Genomic DNA, 10,094 nt, shown 5'->3' with positions numbered 1-10,094 from the left:
GGATGAGGACAGAGGCAAAGAACCAGATCCTGAAGTGGGCAGCTGTGGGTGTGAACGGTCGGATTCCATAAGTCTGCACAGCCTAGGAATTCACTAGTTTGTTTCTTTGTGGGACATGAGCTGCTAGAGAGGCAGATACCATTTTATTTTTGCCTGTTTTTTTTTTTAAACCATTGTTATTTTAGGTTATGAGTAGTGAAAATAAAGAGGGGACAAAGTGTTCTGAATTCTTTTCGTATGTGTTCTCTTCTCACTGAATTATATTTTCTCCTTAAGCTCTGAATAATATTAGGTAACAAATTACATGATTATATGCATTAATTAACTGAACTTATTCTTAGTACGTTCTCCTTTCAGATTCCTTTGTAATCCAAACAAATATTTACATACCAAGCCTTGCTATAGCAGCAAAGCAATTCAGAAAGGAATTCCCAATCATAACCCGAGGGAGGCAAAAAAATTAGATTCAGAGTTTTGGGGGATTTATTTGTTTGTGATCCTGGGAGTTTAGTATAGGGTATTGCACTAGGCAAGCTTCATACTGTTAGGCTACACTCCCAGCCTTAATTCAAAAATAGAAAACTTTTCTTTTCTTTTTTTTATTGGAAGCAATGGGTTTTCAACCTATGGGTGGCCATCCCCTTGCGGACTGCATATCAGACACCCTTCATATAAGATACTTATATTACAGTTCATAAGAGTAGCAAAACTACAGTTATGAAGTAGCAATGAGGTAACTTTATGGTTGGGGGTCACCAGAACATGGGGAACTGTATTAAAGGGTCATAGCATTAGGAAGGTTGAGGACCTGACTGTTTGGAAGCATTAGCTCTTTAGTAGCTCTTGATGCCCCTGAACTCACTTTGTAGCCTGGAACCTCTGGTCTTCCTGCCTCAGCTGCACCACAAAGCCATCCTGGATTCATATTTAAATACTGGAAAAACAACACCATAAAAGCATGCTATGCTTCTAAAATGTCTAGTGATGACCTTTGCAAGCTCGGTAATGGATTATTAAATAAGACAAGAGACTGGAAAAAGAATGGTATAAAAATAAAACATACAAGAGAAGGGAAGGGGAGAACAGATTAAATTCAAGAACCGTATATTTTCTTGTGCTTCCTCTTCTTAGAAAAGAAATAAAAGTGATGAATGAGCATAAAAAAAAATCTTAATAACAAATACCCAAGAACATGACCTTGCTATGTCTTTATGTTGTTTCTTTTAAATGCTTATCACTCTTTTTTTTTTTGGCAATGAAACAGAGAAATTTATAGTCTTTGTTAGATACTCAATTGCTACCGTCTACCGTTTATGCTGATTTTTTTTTCTCCTCAGAAAACTGGTCATTTCTAGAATTTTCTGCCTTAACTTTTATTTTTAAAATTATAACATTCTTTAAAAACATTTAACATTTATTATTATTATTTTGTGCATATTGTATGTGTACATGTGTGTACACGGACATGTTTGCCAGGGGTGTGGAGGTCAGAGGGCAGCTTGAAAGAGCAGCTCCTCTCTGCTATGTAGATGCCACTCTGGTCACCCAACTTGGTGGCAAGCATCTTTACCCACTGAACTTTTTGGCTGCTACATTTGGAACCACTTGATATTTTTTGTTTGTGGGACTTTTTTTTTTTTTTTTTTTTTTTTTTTTTATAGACAGGGTTTCTCTATGTAACAGTTCTGGCTGTCTTGGAACTCACTCTGTAGACCAGCCTGGCCTCAGACTCGCAGAAACCCACCTGCTTCTACCTCCCAAGTACTGGGATAAAAGGCACGGCACGTGACACCAACATCGGGCGTAATTTGATCCTTTCACATTATCTTCCAATTACTTTATATATTGTTGTGCTTAAGTCTTAGGGAAACAATATTCCTCTTTTGTAATTGCAGAGGTCGATATTCAAATTCTGCCTTTGCATACAGACTGTCTAGTTGGGACGAAGTAAGATGTTATGAACCTTATCCAAGAGGTACCACCTACTGTGTCTGTCTCCAAGTGTGTATAACGTGAGGAATTGTAGACTGCATCTAATGGAGTATTGCATTATGAAATTAGGGGGGAAAAGGCCAGTTATACGGGGAGAAAACTTGGACCAAGTTTTCAAATCAAGCACTTACTCCTCCACACAGTTTTTGTCTAAGTAGAGAGTCCCACTTAAAGATACTGAAGAAAACCAGTCTTAGGAGTTGTCCAACCCTCCAATTCCAACCCTTCCTCTTTTTAACTTCCCCAAGGAGGGCAGGTTAGGGGAAGAAACCAAATCCACATCTGTGGGGATTGCCATTATTATCCTTAGCATTCTTTGTCAAAAACTAAATCCTGTCTTCAAAATGTAAATAATGTGAGTTAGAAATAGGAAAGAAATTAGTTGCAATCGACACCCCTACCCCCTACTCTGCCACCGCCGCCCCGGAACTCTCAAACTTTCAGTGTCTTATTGTATGTACTGTTTTCTGTTCCCCCTTTGTCTTTTACATGGGCGGGGGGTGGGGGGGATTTGGCTCTGACCATAATCTCTTTCTCTGTCCTCAATCAGGCCAGCATTCCCTTCCTTACAGAAATCCTAACCGAATGAATGAACGGGTGATTCACACAGCCGCTTCTGCCCTAGCTCATAAAGAGGTCTTGCTCTTTTCTCTGCCTTCTGCCGGCTCCTCTTGGCATCCTTATCTAGAGATTGCATAACAGCCCAGGTCTCTCCAGCCACCTCACACCTGCCTCTTCAGGTTGGGCGCCAAAGCAGAGGGCTAGGAGCTAGTCTGGGCGGCCCAGCCACCACAGATCGCTCCTGGTCAGAGCTAAAATCCGAAGTGGAGTGCCAGGAGCCACAGAGCCGGCGCCGACAAGTGCCAGCCGCGGCGTCCTCAGGAGCATGCTCAGTGCGCCTCCCTTCCCCGAGCCCCCAGCCCGCGCCCTCCCCCCGCGTCCTCCCCCGCACCGCACCCAGGCGCGCTCCCAGGCACCCCAACCCGCCTCTGCTCCCGCACCTCCCCTCCCCCCAGGCCTCGCCAGGCGAGGACACGTCAGGGGACATAAATAAATAAATAATTCCATTCAGCCGGTGACAGCGAGGCCAGGCGGCTGCAGCTGGGCGGGGGGACCGGGAGAGCGGCGGTGCGCGCACCGGGTGCCAGAGCCAGGTAAAGGCGGTGCTCCCCGGGAGGACGGGAGGAGGAGGACGAGGCGGGAGGAGGGCCAGTGCGGCTATCTAAGGACCGCAGGCGGGTGAGGAGAACCCGCAGCCCGACTGCCAGCCCGACTGCCAGCCCGCGCTCGCCGTGTGTCGTGAGCCCTTATATAGACAAAAATCCCCAAGCCGAGAGGGCGCGGGCTCGGGCGGGAGCTACCAGGTCCCTGAGGTCCGGGGATCCAGAGGTCGCAGGGTTCAGGCCACCAACTCCACAGCTGGTGCCACTCTGGTCCGGGCACGGCAGGACGTCAAGCGGGCCCGCCAGGCGAGTGCTCCCGCGCTGCTCCCCAGCATCTTTCCCGGACCCACAGCATCCCGGGTGGTGTCCTTGCAGTGGGTGTGGATGGGTGGGGAAGTACTTGAAGGGAACAGCTGCTCTTTCAGCAGAAGACCTGAGCCTGGGAAGAAGGGAAGGTGTTTTGTTTAGGTCCCCAGGAATCCTAGGTAGAGGCTGCTGGCAAGGTGGATGCAGGAGAGGATTGTGGCCTGGCCTAAGGGTGGTGGTATCTTGCAGGAGCCTGAGAAGAGCCTGCACCACGCTGAGGTCCTCTGAGCTTTCTGGGCCACTTCACCACTCGGGGCTTGCCAGTCTTGGCCAGGTAGCACAGGTGGCTGTGAGCCTCGGAGGATGCTGCATCCCTTCTGGCTCACTGTCCCTTTCTACTTCTGCTAGCAGAGAGGACAGCAGATCTCTTTGGGAGGGGCGGTAGTGCTCTAGGCATCTCTCATTCCTGGTTGGACTAGTCTTGTTACACTTGGGGAAGTAGTGCTTAGGCAGGCACACAACACACACACACACACACACACACACACGCACGCACGCACGCACACCAATTTCTCTGCAAGTGTTTCTTTAACTTCCTTTGGTTGAGAAATAAGAGTGGGCCACGTTGAATGAGGGCCGTCTAGTAGCAATTCAAAGCTAATAGTCCATGTCCTCCTCCCTCGTCAAACCACCAAGAAATGCAGCGAAAGAATAAAAATAACAGGGGATGACGAACATGACCCTTAAAACCCTGGCAATAGAAAATCGTGGGCACACATGCCCTTTGCTGGCACTCCGGACTTCAAGGCTGAACCCAGTCAGCACAGACGGAGGAAGCCTTTCAAGGCCCGATTAGGTTCCAGTGACTGCGTACTCTGTCACCGCAACCTTAAAGGTGTGTGTTTAAGAGGGTGGCAGGAAACTCAGAGTTGGGTGTAGGCCCCAGCGTGAAGATGACAGTTGAACGGGGTAAGTCACACGAGGACAAAGAGACAATCCTAACTCCATGTTCTGCTCCCGAGTGCTGCACGCTGAAGTCCATCTAGCTGAGAGGGTAACCGATGATCCCAGGGACAGGGAAGGACATGGTGACACAGGGAAGCTCAGGTGTGGTGTGCTGCTACAACTCACAGATGCTCACATGAACACTTCGTAGCTGCAGACTGCTCTTCCCTTGAGTTGTTTGTTTACTAACAATCTGAATTTTTGTAGAGTGTAGCAGAGGATTAAACTTAGGGCTCTATCACTGTGCAATGATTTTAAAAATCTCTACTTTTATTTTGAAGCAGACTCTTGCTAAATTAGCCAGGCTGGCCTTGGATTCTCTGTTCAGCCTAGGAAAACTTCACACTGGCCCTGCTCCCCAGGGACAGGGATTGCAGGCATGCACCGCCCTTCTCTGACGTGACCTGCAGAGTCAGCAACAGTTTCTTATATACAAATTAGGACATGCTCCTATCAATTCCACGTTCCTAGGCATACATGTTTCTTTGATAGCATCTGTCCTGTGTTTCAGACTTTCATCCTTCCTACCTATATGGGAGGTAGAATGACTTTAAAATTGCTCCATATCCAGAATTATATGTTTGGGCTCACGAAAGGGTTGTCTCTAGATGTTTCTTTTGATTCTGTGCTCATTCACCAAACACTTAGGAGACATTTGTATGACAAAGGGAAGCTAAATATAAAGTCAGTAAGAGCCAGATACCAAGATTGTTTCCTCGGTGACAGGGATTCCCCCCCTCCCCCATAAGATTATTTTGTTCAGAGAGACTACCATTGTACACATTTTTATCCTTCAAAGTCTGCACAAAACTTCCCAAAGGGAAAGGCATCATAGTGAGAATCACTAAAAGTGAAAGTAAGAGGGTGCTGGAGAATTGTGATCTGCAAAGTCCAGATGCTGGAACTCTGTCGAGCAGCAATGGTGGCCAATACAGTCCATGCCACAGTATAAAATCCTTAGTGTCTTTAGAATGCTGTCTTCAAGCATGTCGCTATTCTTTTAGCGTGTAAGAACCCTATAGGGTAGATTGGTCTATCTTTCTATTTACAGACTGTTTAGGCACAGTTATGGGGCTTACTCTATCAGCAAAGTCTGTTTTGTGTTGCTCTAACAAAATATGTGATGCTGTGTTACATATTTGTAAAAAGAGATTAATTAGCCACATGATATAGATGGCTGGAAAACCCAAATGCCATGGTGCTGGCGTCTTCTCGGTGTTCCCTGGAAAATGATAACATAGCAATGTAGTAGGGTAAGCAGGCACATGCCAAAGTGGCCAAACATGTTGGATGGTCTTAAGTTTTATCAAAATGCTCTCCTGGTAACTAACCGAGTCCCACTTGGCCTAAATGATTTCATGAGAAGTGTCACTCCTGTATGAGTGGTACCCAGACAATCTCAACTGCTTTTTCAAGGCCTCTGCACCTCTTAGCTCTACAACATTTTGTAAAGTGTTTCAGGCTCTACGTGTGTGTTGTTGGGGACAAACCAGATTCAAGTTATAGCAGCTACTCAGTGACAGAACTGGGACACATAGGCCGTCAGATCATAAGATCTCTGTGATACAAGTTCTGCCCTGTATGACATTAATCAAGAGCAAATACTTCTTTGTCTGTGGTGCCCTTTGGCGCCTGGCACGTGGTTCTGCTGAAGGGCAGATTACAGGCAGACTAATGTCAAGAGCAACAGACATGGATATTGAGAGAGAGGAGGAGGAGAAGGAAACGAGCAAAGATCACACTAAGCTCCCATGTCTCCAGCTCTACTTCAGGCAGGAAGTACCACAGGGATTCTGTTCTCAAAGGCAGGATGGCTGAAATTCTTCAGATGAACTCTTTGCGTTTAATTGAGCCATCTAGTTTGTGAGACTTATTTGTGTGAATTAGAAAACTGTTTTCTCTTGCATAGGGAAGTAGCAAAAGGAGCACATATCCCATGCTAGCAGAGTGAAGCCCGTTCCGAGTAAAAAGGAGAGCTAGTCACACATACACAAGACTCCTTTAGGGGCTGGGTATAAATGGCTTTTAAGAGGGAGCAATTGGCTTTGCTTCATGCCATGTGAGAGCTGAACTTCTTCTCTAATATTTTTAACATCCAAGAGGACAATAATGATGTGAAATGTCATAAAAGATGCACAGCAAATACAATGCCGTGAGACAAATGCAAAAGATGTCCTTCACCGCCTTTGTCCCCCTTCCTAGCCCATCCTCCAACCTATTTCAGGGGTCAAGGCCCCTCCTGTTCCCATGACTTGGTGCCATCTGTCTTCATCAGGCCTCTCTTGACATTGACCTGGGAGTCTCTTCCACCAGACATTCCCTTTTACCTTAAATTCTACTTATTTGGGAAGCATTCTGTTTGTTCTCCTGACTTCTTGGTCTTGAGAACGGAGATCATATCTGACTGATCTGGGAAGCCATATGGATGGGATAGAGCGGAGGTCAAAGCAGGTGCTCTGAGGGCTAGCCTGTCTATATTATGATTTATTGGTTCTTTTAACCAGTTAGGGCTAGTTGTCGAACATTGTCAAATCTCCATTCCTTCTTTGTAAAATAGAAGAAAGAACACATTACATGTAGTTTAGAAAGACCGAATGCAATAGTATTTAGAACCAACACATGCATAGAAGTAATTTAAGGTGTGCTAGCTAGGCAATATTAATACTGACTTTGGGCTTAACAGGTCATTTCCAAATTCACTGGCTTCTTTATCTTCACTGATTGGAAACCCCAACTAGGTGCCTTATTGGTGGCACATAATTAAACATTGAACACACTGATTTTTTTTTTTTTTTGTATCCTGCTTTGTGGCAGGCTTTCTGAGCAGGGTCAGCCAGGTATGCTTGTCCACTATTCTAGTATTAGGGAGGTAGAGACAGGGTAATCGAGAGCCGCATGACCAGTCTCAAGTTCATAGCTATTCAGAGGCCATCCTGGGCTACAAAAGATACTTATATAATGATTAAAAATAAAAGCAGCAGCAGAAGAAGAACATTTGGATCAATATGTCAGGAAAAGCATTGGCAAATGTCTGTATAGTGTTACTCAATGAGTAGTAGAACATTTAAAAGAATTTCAGAGAGAGTTTTTTTCTTACTTGGTCACTTAAGTGTTAGGCTCAAAGGTCAGTCTGCCTGTTTGAATATTCGGTGTTTTACACCCACCATACGGCAGAGCAGTCTGACAGACGATTTGTAGAATAGTAAATATTAACAGCCCCATCCATCTGTGATAACCAGTAAAGACATGGGACCTCCGTGGACATGAACTGAAAAATAAAAATATTAGATTAGAATGCAAACATCCCAGGGTTCCACCCCTAGCACTATAAAAGATGAAAATAATTAATTACAAATTAAACACTGAGCTTAACAATAATAAAAGTAGTCCAGGTAGGGCTGGAGTAATTTATACTTGGGTTCGCCACAGACCTTTCCAGTATATTCATATGTATCAGTACTGATAAACGATGCACATATTTTGTAAATAATTTTCCTGACCTAATAATAAAACCATTGCCAGCATCTTCATTAATATTCATGGAAATCCCAAAGGAGTTTCTGAAAAACCCCACAAGTTTCCTGAGTGGCAGCTACACTGTGCTGAGGGAGTTTTTATTTTTCTTCTTCTTTTCTTTAGTTTTCTTTTCTGTTAAAGGTGTTGTGCAGTTTATGGGTATTTCCATGTCAGTGTTTAATTACAGAAAGCAGTTATTCATATTTGGCAACAGCTGTCATAAATATAATAACTTTCAATCAAAAGCAAAATGTTTGTTTAGATAAAAAACTTATACAAAACATAGGTAGTCTAAAGAAAACTATTGCAAACCCTTGCTCATTTCTTCACTAATTATAGTGTGAAACTATTTTTATTCTTCATTAGATTCCATTTGAAGCTGTTACCTGGCACAATTGTGTATTGGTCAGACATACTCTGCTGAACTGAATTCTGAAGCAGGTACCTGGGAAATGAAATGTATTCATTTAACTCACAGTCTCAAAGGTTTGTGTATCGGTGGCATGGCGGGCATTAGTTTCTCCTCATTGAGGGTGGTATATAGTGGCATATTATGGTGGGCCTTTTTAAAATGCATAGGGGCACAACCCAGAGAGGGACTGGGATTCTGTAATCTTAAACCCATATCTATCATCAGTAACCTAAGGACCAAGAGGCCATATTTTAAAGCTATGGCCTGGGTTGGGGATGTATCTCCGTTTGTAGATCGCTTTACATGCGTGAAGCCTTGGGCTCAGTTCTCAGCCCTGCATTAAAGGGGTGCAGCGGTGCATGTACAAGTAACCAGAACTCTGGGCCTTCGTAGAAATGTACACGCTTCTGCTGGACAGCTCCCTATGCTACACTACTGTCACCTTCAGCATGCTGTGGTCCTTTACCCTGTTTCTCCTTCCTTCCTCGTCTTTTTCTTTCTCCCTTACTGTTTCCACATCTCCTTCACTGGTGTCACATTCATCTTGACATTTGAAAGACCTCTTTCCTCCTTCCTTTGTTCTCACCGTCTTTTTTTTTTAAGCTGTGACAGTTATACATCCGAAATACACATGCAGTAAGATGCTCTTCGTGCAGCAGACCCCACCCCCGCAACCTGCAGATAAGTAATAATAATGATATTGGCAGTTCCCACTACCTGTGTCCCCAAAGCATATCACTGGGAACAGCTTTTACTGTCATCCAAACCAAACCAAACTGAAATGTTTCTGTGCCTTCTTCATCTTCATTCTATCCCCAACATCGTGTCTTGGGTCATACTACCCCTTCAGCCCAAAATCCTGTCACGTTCTAGTATTTTTGTTCCTAGTATTAATTTTACCATGAGGGTCGAGCTTAGACTCTACATTCACATTTTGTCTGACCTGGGATAGGCCAGAGAAGCTTTCTAAATGACATTGCATTTCATGTATTTTATTCATCTTACACCTACTGTGACAGCAGCCTTTGTATACGTCTTTTGTTTCTTTATGTCTTCTTTCGCCATTTGGTGGATTGTGGGATTGCAGGAAATGTAGACAAATCTCTGCCTTAGTTGAGAGAGTACCTATGTATCTGTGCTGACAGCTTACATGCCTTATGTTTCCTCTCCTGTGAGTTGGCTGGGTGTAGGCGGAGGCTGCTTGTTCATTTCCCGGCCACATAGACCCAAAATCATTACACAAAAGCTATATCAATTACAACACTGTTTGGCCTATTAGCTTAGGCTTCTTATTAACTAACTAAACCCATTTCTGTTATTCTGTATATTGCCACAAGGCTGTGGCTTACCAGGTAAAGTTCTGGCATCTGTCTCCCTTGGCATTTTTTCTTGACTCTGCCTACTTTTCTCCTCTTTCTCTGCTTAGAATTCCTGCCTGCTCTCTTTTGCCCTGTCAGGCCTAAAGCAGAATTTTATTAACCGATGGTAATAAAATATATTCACAGCATACAGAGGGGAATCTCATGTCAACTGGGTCTTTTTCATGAATGTTGAATTCTTGAAGCATTCAAGTTTAGGAATGTCTAGACACATATCTACAACGTCCGTGATCATAGCCCTTCTGCCCTTCATGACATATTTGATCATCAGTATAACCTAGTGAGGTGAAGTGGGATGGCCAGAAAGCATGCTATCACATG

The 10,094-nt window shown here is 44.2% G+C and overlaps 1 protein-coding gene across 2 annotated transcripts in view; it reads left to right on the top strand.

Moving 5' to 3' along the window:
• Window positions 1–3,130: 3,130 nt before the first annotated feature.
• The window catches only part of Slc16a7 (solute carrier family 16 member 7), a 152,233-nt gene continuing 145,269 nt past the window's right edge, over window positions 3,131–10,094 (top strand). The window contains exon 1 of one of the 2 annotated variants that reach the window (XM_041663257.1): window positions 3,131–3,146. The gene's annotated coding sequence lies outside the window, so the exon portion shown is untranslated. Of the gene's footprint in view, window positions 3,147–8,380; window positions 8,469–10,094 lie in introns of those variants that run through there. The other variant, XM_041663275.1, reaches the window with a different exon arrangement.

The sequence above is a fragment of the Microtus oregoni genome, unplaced genomic scaffold (genome assembly GCF_018167655.1).
Source record: "Microtus oregoni isolate MIOR12 unplaced genomic scaffold, Mior012 000001F_ref0000356, whole genome shotgun sequence".
Taxonomy (NCBI): Eukaryota; Metazoa; Chordata; class Mammalia; order Rodentia; family Cricetidae; genus Microtus; species Microtus oregoni.
This window is presented reverse-complemented; position numbering and strand designations above follow the sequence as displayed.